General features: G+C 46.3%; 1 pseudogene; it reads left to right on the top strand.

Moving 5' to 3' along the window:
- Positions 1-4,048: 4,048 nt before the first annotated feature.
- On the top strand, positions 4,049-4,146 carry LOC129545854 (U6 spliceosomal RNA; annotated as a pseudogene).
- Positions 4,147-8,606: the final 4,460 nt, after the last annotated feature.

The following is an 8,606-nucleotide window of genomic DNA, read 5'->3' on the forward strand; positions in this document are numbered from 1 at the left end:
TCCCCATCCTTGTGGCTGGAACCCCTCTGTGCTTTTGCCCTGGGCCCTGGTGCAAGCCCCCATCCTGCAGAACCAGGGTTTGGGGTGAGGCTCAGGCTGGGCAGAGAACTGGGGGCTGGTGAGAGCTCTGCTTGGCTGCCATCTGCCTCTCCATTAGTTGGGGTCTCCCCCCTGGCAAAACAGGCGAGCCCCAGACATCCTTGCTGCCTCGGTGGAAGGGTTCAGAGGCGGCTTCACGAGTGGAATGGAGACTTGAATGTGTGGTCTGCCATTCTTCAGCCATCTGTCCCTCCTCCCTGAAAAGATCTACAAGCTGAGAGCTCAAAGCAGGAATCTGGGCCAGGGAGTAAGCAAAAAGCACCAAAGGCTGGAATGGGGGCCCAGAGCATGAAACAGGGCGAAAGGGTCTGCGCCCACTCAGGATGGATGACAGGCACTGTTCCCAAGGTGTCCCCAAGGTTAAAGTGGATTCAGGGGAAAACAGTGGAACAGCCATCACCCAGGACCCTCCAAGGGGTGTGGTGTGGAGGCCCAGCAGTAAGGGGTCAAGAGAAAAGAGGGGCGCTTTCCACAGTGTGACCTCCAGGGTGAGACCTTCAGGCCTGTCGCTCAAAGTGGTCCTTCCAGAAAGCCCAGACGCGGTGGGATGCTGGGGAAACCATAGCAATTGCACAGACAGTGGCGACATTCTTAAGATTTTGCTCCTCAGCAAGCATTTCAGATGCCTGCCTGGTGCCTGGCCAGGCCTGCAGGTGCCTGGGGTAGCTGGGTGGGCAGCCAGACAGATGAGCTATGCCCGGTGAGTGGGAGGACCCGATGAGGGGGGTTGGGGGCAGGGAGTGGGAGAATGAGACCAGTTGGGTTGAGAGGGCCTTGAGTGCCAGGCCAGAAATGGAGGGTTTGGGGGGGGCAGAACCAGTCTGAAATGGGAGTGGAGATGGTCAGTTTTAGACCCATCAGCCTGGGGCCTAAGGATGAGGGGAGGATGGGTCGAAGTGAAAGTGTTAGTTGCTCAGTTGTGTCCGACTCTTTATGACCCCATGGACTATATCCCGCCAGGCTCCTCTATCCATGAGATTTCCCAGGCAAGAATGCTGGAGTGGGTTGCCATTCCCCTTTGCCAGGGAATCTTCCCAGCCCAGGAATCGAACCCGGCTCTTGCACATTGCAGGTCAATTCTTTACGGCTGAGCTACTGGGGAAGCCCCATGGATGGGTTGGAAGGGGCAAAAATAGGCCAGGGAGGTTGCAGTGATGCATGGGGTGTGATGAACTGGGCCAGGACAGGGAGGAGACCAGTGATGGAGGAGGACTCATGGGGGGGGATGGGGGGGCCCGGGGATCCCTGGCTTGAGGCTCGGAGGACAGTACGGCCCCTGCTGGACCCACCTGGATTGCTCCACCTGGAAGGGGCTGTGGAGAACATGAGACCCCCCCGCCCGATGGCTAAAGAGAAGGAAGAGACATCTTGTTGTCTTCACCAAGAGGCTCCAAAGGACAGTCAGTCTCTCCAGCCCAGGACCACGCCATCCAGGCCTTCATTGTCCATCCCCCAGCTCTCCTTCAGGTAAGAGGTGGGGCTCGGCGTGCCCCTACATGAGCCCAGAAGGGTGACTTGCTGTACCTGAGAGTCCTCAAGATGAAGCGCTGAGAGCCGTGGAGAGGCAAGCCGCTGCCATGCATACGCTCTCCTTGGAGGGAGCCCTCGACCCAGAGGCAGATCCACACAGAGGCTAGATCAGGACGTGTGCACTTGACCGAGGGTGACCAGGTCTCAGAGGGCTCCAGGGTAAACCAAGGGTGCAGGGTCTCCCCGGGAGCGCACCCAGGTCCGACCACGTGGGATGGGTTTTCCCATCCTTAGCCATCCACCAGCCAGGCCAAGAAGCAAGAAATCCTGTGTCCTGTCTCCAGACATGAGGCTGAACCTGCTCAAAGGAGGTCACTGTCAGAGAACTGTGGTATGTGAGCTGGAGGAGGGCGAGGTCCACACCTGTGCCCCCATCAAAATAGAAAGCCTGGTGTTTCATGGCTCTGAAGGTATCAATTTCCTTCAGAAATGAAACTGGTATACCAATGATGGTTCAAATCTTTTTTTTTTTTTCCTGGTGGGCACTGCTGACTCAGCCAAGTGTGAGCCCTTTTGGGGTAGAGGAAGTAGAATTCCTGGCACCTGTAAGGTTTTGTGTTTGTTTGTTTTTTTAATCTTTGCTTATTTGGTTGCGCCGGATCTTAGTTGTGCACTCGGGTTCTCCAGCTTCACTGCAACGTGTGGGTTCTTTAGTTGCTGACCAGCAATACTTAGTTGCCTCATGTGGGATCTAGTTCCCCAGCCAGGGGTTGAACCCAGACCTACTTTGGGAACACAGAGCCCCAGCCACTGGACCACTAGGGAAGTCCCCTAGAAAGGTTATCTGCCTCCTATTAAGAGACAGCCAAGTGGTATACATTGCAACATTGTAAATGCTGAGTAATGAATCTCAATCCTTCACCCAAAATCCTTTGAAAAGATGCATCTGGCCTCAACAGCCAGCCATCCTGCAAGGAGGAAGTTTTCTGCAGCAGCCCCTGCCAAAGACCAGGGTTCTTAATCTCTTTTTTGTGCCTCAGACCTCTTGGCAGTCAGGTGAAGGGTAGGGACCCCTGCACAGGTTCAAAACATTTTTTAAAGCTCTGAAGTAAAATATGTCATCTTGCAAAGAAAACCAACTATACTGAAATTCAGTTGAAATATTAAATGTAATCAAAAAGTAATCAAAATATTTTTTTAACTTGTGATGTGTATTATATGTGTTTTGTTTATTAACACTTTAAATAGCAAGCTCTATCTAGCAGTGCCTCTGTGGACTAAGGTAATTTCAAAGCAGTTTGAGTATAAACGATATTTCAAGGTTTCTGCAACAACCCAGACATGACATGGAAAGATCCCTGGTTTCTACGGGGGACAAAGTGTCAGGTGCTGTTACTATTGCTGAGATTTCTCCTTAAATGAAAGAAATGTAGCTTTTTTAAAAAGATTTATTTATTTATGATGGCACGTGGTCTTCATTGATGCCTGCAGGCCTTGTCCAGTTGCGGCGAGCGGGGGGCTTCTCTGCAGTTGCAGTGCGAGGGCTTGGCATTGCGGTGGCATCTCTTGTGGAACCCAGGCTCTAGGACGTGCGGGCTTCAGTAGTGGCACACGGGCTTAGCTGTTTAGATTCACACGGCTTAGCTTAGATGTGCCATCGAACGAACCCGCGTCCCCTGCACTGGCAGGCAGATCCTTTACCTCTGAGCCACCAGGGAAGCCTGGAGATGTAGTTTTCAGTAAGAGGTTAATTAAAACAAAGATATCATTTCATTCCCATTGAAGTTCATGGACTCAGTGTATGGTTTATCCACAAACCATCCCAGGACGTCAGGTGAACAGCCCTGCTCTAAAGAGTGAGGACAAATGGCCTTTTTTGAAATGGAATGTTCAGAAAGAGCAGAGAAACAATGGTGTGATGAGGAATCATACCCACCATCCAAAAAGGCCTCAGCTGGTGCCTGATCTGACAGCTGACATTGTAGCAAAAATTAACCCCCTGGTTTCTACTTTAACATGAATAAAGAATCCTGATCTTAGGAAGGGAACTGGCCAAGCAGCCAAGTCTTAGAGGGGAGAGGAGGTTTGTGTGGTTCTGGAAAAATGATCTCTCACTGACCTTATTCTCTTTGTTTGGCACTGGATGCAGAAAGCTCATTAAAGGTTTTATGCTCATGTCAATTTTTGCATTATGATTTTCAACTTAGAGCTGTTTAAGTTGGACACATATTTGGAAACTAATTGAGATGAAAAATGTGGTGCCCAGAAGCTTTAAAGAACACCATCACATTCACAGAGACAAAAAGTAGATGAGAATTTACCCGGGGCTAGGGGAAAGGGGAGCGGAAAGTTGCTTAATGGGTCCAGGATTTCTGTGTGGGGTGATGAAAAAGTTTTGGAAGTTACTATGATAATGGTTGCACAATGATGTGAATGTAATTAATGCCCCTGAACTGTATGCTTGAAACTGGCTAAAATGGCGCTTTGGCAGCACATAGAGTAAAACTGCAGCAAAACAGAGATTATTATTCCCTGAGCAAGGATGACAGGCAAATGTGTGAAGCTTTCTATTTTGCAGTAGATGATCGGAACTATCTCTTTATATATTCCAGTTAATAAGTAAGAAAAAAAGGAGACATAATTTGAATATTATTTTGCAACTCCCAGCAAATACACAAATGTAGGCACTAGGCTTCAACAACTGCTAACATCAACAAAAAAAAAAAAAGGAAAGCAATAGTCAGACATTGACCTTATGTCTAGAAGGGGCTGCAGCTCCACTGTTGAAAGAGTTGAAGTGTTTGAACTTCACAGTGACAATAGTGACAATATGTGTATTGTTTTCATTTTGCCCCAACAAGGAGAACAGTTTATTTTCATCATGTCCTCACAAAAAGGATTACTTTCTCCAATTTATAAAGAATGGTGTTGTATACATTTTTAAGTGGCAACTTTTATGAGAAATATATATATATGTAGTCACAATAAAGATAAATAAAATTAAGATAAGCTGTTTTAAAATGAGCAGAGCATCAGTGAAACGTAGGACAATTTAAAAAAAACAGCTAAATATACGTATAATTGGAGTCCCTAGAGGAGGGGAGAAGGAGAGGTAAGAGGACCCCCAAAATTGAGGAAATCATGGCTAAAAGTTTTCAAAATTTGATGGAAAACTGTAAACCTACAGATCCAAGAAACTCAACAAAACCCTAAGTGCAAGAAACATTAAGAAAATTATATCAAGACATATCATACTCAAATTGCTTAAAGTCAGGGATAAGGAGAAAATCTTAAAAGCAGAGAAAAAAGACATATTACCTGTTTCTCCTTGGACAATAGTTTTCTCCTTGGAAATAATGCAAGTAAACAACAATAGATTAACTCTTTAAAACTGTCAACCTAGAATTCTATACCCAGCAAGAATATTTTGCAAAAAACGAAGGGAAAATGTAGAGACAATTAATGAAATGAAAAAGTTTGTTCTTTGAAAAGATCAACAAATTTGGCAAACCTTTAACCAGACTGGCAAAGGAAACTAAAAAAAAAAAAAACTAAAATTAGAAATAAAAGTAGAGACATTACTATTGACTTTATTGTAAAAAATATTGTAAGAGAATACTGTGAACAATTATGTGCCTGTTTACTCAGTCGTGACCAACTCTTTGGGACCCCGTGGACCGTAGCCCGCCTGACTCCTCTGTCCATGGAATTTTCCAGGCAAGAATACTGGAGTGGGTTGCCATTTCCTTCTCCAGGGGATCTTCCCAACCCAGGGACCAACCCAAGTCTTTTGTGTCTCCTGCATTGGCAGGTGGATTCTTTACCACTGGTGCCACCTGGGAAGCCATGAACAACTATATGCCAAGAAACTAAATAATCCAAGAGAAATGGACAAATTTATTGAAATAAACAAATTGCCTCAAGTGACACAAGACAAAATAGAAATATTCAGCAGGCCTGTAACTAATAAAGAGATTGCATCAGTAATCAAAAACCCCTCAACTAAGCAAAGTCCAAAACCAGATGGCCTCAATGGTGAATTCTACCAAACATTTAAAGAAGAATTAGCATGAATAATACTCCAACTCTTCAAAGGATGTAAAGATTCGGGAAGTATACGAGGTGCCTAGAATAGGCAAATGCATGGAGACAGAAAGTGGAACTCCACGCCCTGGGCTGGAAAGAATGCAGAGTTGTTGTTTAACGGGGACAGAAATAGGTTAAAAGTAAAAGGAAAGAAAATGATATGCTATGCTGTCACTAATCAAAAGGTAACTGAAGTGGCTCTATTAGTATCATATAAAATAGATTTTAGAGTGAAGAATATTTACCAAGGACCAAGAAGATCATTTCGTAATCATAAATGGGTCAGTTAATCAAGAGGGCATAATTATTATGTACACTAATAATAGAAATTCAAAATACATAAAAACTAAGAGAAGTACAAGAAGAAATAGGTATTCATAAATTGTAGTCAGAGATTTCAGTACTACTCAATAGTTGACAGAAAAATAGGCAGAAAAGCAGCAGGAATAAGACTTAAAAACATCATCAACTAACGACCTCATGGACACGTACAGAATACTCCACTCAGCAACAAAAGAATACAAAGTCTCTCGAGTGCACAGTGGCCATTTACCAAGATAGATCATAATCTGGCCCATGAAGCAAGTCCCAATAAAATCAAGGGGATTCAAGTCATATACACGGACCACATGGAGTTGAATAACAGAAAGATCCTTGGAAAATCCCCAGATATTTGGAAGTTAAATCACACACTCCTAAATACATCAAAGGATAAGTCAAAGAAGTTAGAGAGTGTTTTCTTTGTTCTTTATTTAGTTTGCTCTTTGGGGCTATGCTGGGTCTCTGTTGCTGGGTCTTTCTCTAGTTGCTCTGAGCAGGGGCTACTCTTGATTGCGGTGTGCAGGCTTCTCATTGTGTTGGCTCCTCTCATGCAGCGTGGGCTTCTCTCGTGGAGCGGGGGTTCTAGGGTGCCCGGGCTTCAGTAGCTCTGGTTTCCCAGGTTCTAGAGCGCAGGCTCAGTAGTTGTGTGGCTCAGGCTTAGTTTCCCCGAGGCATGTGGGATCTTCCCAGACCAGGGACCTACTGGGTGTCCCCTGCACTGCACGGCTAATTCTTAACCACTGAACTGCCAAGGAAGCCCTCGAGAATGTTTTCAGCTGAATGAAAATAAAAGCACAACATTAGAAGGTGTGGGATGCTGCTCTGACAGTACCTCAGGAGAAATTTACAGCACTAAATGCTATCTTTAGAAAAGAAGAAAGGTCTGAAATCAACGATCTCAGCTTCAGTTTTAAGAAACCAGGAAAAGCAGAGCAAATTAAACCTAAAGTAAACAGGGGAAAAAATGGAAATAATAAAGATTGAAGAGGAAATCAATACAGAAAAAATAATGAAACCAAAAGCTGGTTCTTTGGAAAGATTAATAAACGTTCGTTGGCTGATTCTGTGTCTCCTGAATCCACTCCCCTATTTGGAGCACGTAGAAGAGCTGAGAAGGCAATGGCAAGCCACTCCAGTACTGTTGCCTGGAAAATCCCATGGATGGAGGAGCCTGGTGGGCTGCAGTCCGTGGGGTCGCTGGGGGTCGGACACGACTGAGCGACTTTACTTTCACTTTTCCCTTTCACACATCGGAGAAGGAAATGGCAACCCACTCCAGTGTTCTTGCCTGGAGAATCCCAGGGACAGCGGAACCTGGTGGGCTTCCGTCTATGGGGTCACACAGAGTCGGACACGACTGAAGTGACTCAGCAGCAGCAGCAGAAGAGCTGAGAGACGGGAGAAGGAAAAAGGAGTTACAGGTGTGCTGAGCTCCTTCCAAGGAGGCACGTGGGGCATGGTGCTTTCCACTTGGTCCCTTGCAGCTGAGAAAGGGCGACTGGTTCTCCATCTCAGGTCTGAAAACATCTTTTAAGCAGCCTGCAACCTCAGGACAGAGGAGTCGGCACGTCTGGAGTTTCTTTAGATCCCATGGCAGGAGATGCCTCAGAAAGACTCAATATTTGGTCCTCTGAAGCATATACACAAGTGCCCACAGGAGGAGCCCTCTCTAGACTCTGGCCAGGCTGAGAGAACGCTGAGGCATCCAGCTGGGTAGGAACTGTCTTGTCATCTTCCCTCCTCTGTCTCTCAGCCTCCACCAGGATCAAGACAGTAACTAGAAAGCGAGGGGACAGAATCCACCAGCAATCGCCTCCCTGGACTGAAGGCTCTCCCCTGCCTCCAGCCTTAGCTGGGGAAGGAAGAGAAGTCTTAACCCTGAAAGGGAAATGGTTCCTCCACGTGGTCCTGGCGACCATGTGCGTCTCTACCAGGGTCATGCAGGCAAGACTTAACCACAGCTGACCTCAACCTTGGCAGGACCCCCTGTAGTCCTCCCAGAACATGAGAACTTAGGAAACTTATGGAGGGGCTTCCTCTCCCTCTTCTAGGAAGGCCTTTTTCTCATTTCCTCCTGGGCTCTAATGACATAGGAGGCTTTCTGCCTTGCCCGTCTTAGAGTATAGCTGCAGTTTATCAAACTACACAGAACTGACTCCTGGCTGTCAGGGTGCCCCACCCCTCATGTTGCATTGTTATCTCTTGTTTTGGGGTCATCCTTTTGAAGAAGGGTCATGGGAAGCTGCCACCTTGACTGATCTTGCTTTTGCTCTCCATGTACATTATAAACTGTGTGAATTGAAAAAGATTTGTTTTGGAAATTCCCTGGTTGTCCAATGGTTAGGGCTCCATGCTTCCACTTCAAGGGGCATGGTTTCATCCTTGGTCAGGGAGCTGAGATGCTGCAAACCTCGCACACACCACACCACAGTAAATTCAAAATAAAAAGGTGTGTTTCTTCACTGGCCAAATCTGTCAACCTTGCTTGATACCCCTTAGTTTGAGGTTGCGTCGTAACTCGGTCTGAACTGGGGCTGTGTCCTGTGATTTACAGTGATGAGGGAACACTATTTAGTCTCCATATGAGATGCTGCTGCTGCTAAGTCGCTTCAGTCGTGTCTGACTCTGTG

The sequence above is a fragment of the Moschus berezovskii genome, chromosome 27 (assembly GCF_049115385.1).
Source record: "Moschus berezovskii isolate FMDL1 chromosome 27, NW_MosBer_1.0, whole genome shotgun sequence".
Classification (NCBI taxonomy): Eukaryota; Metazoa; Chordata; class Mammalia; order Artiodactyla; family Moschidae; genus Moschus; species Moschus berezovskii.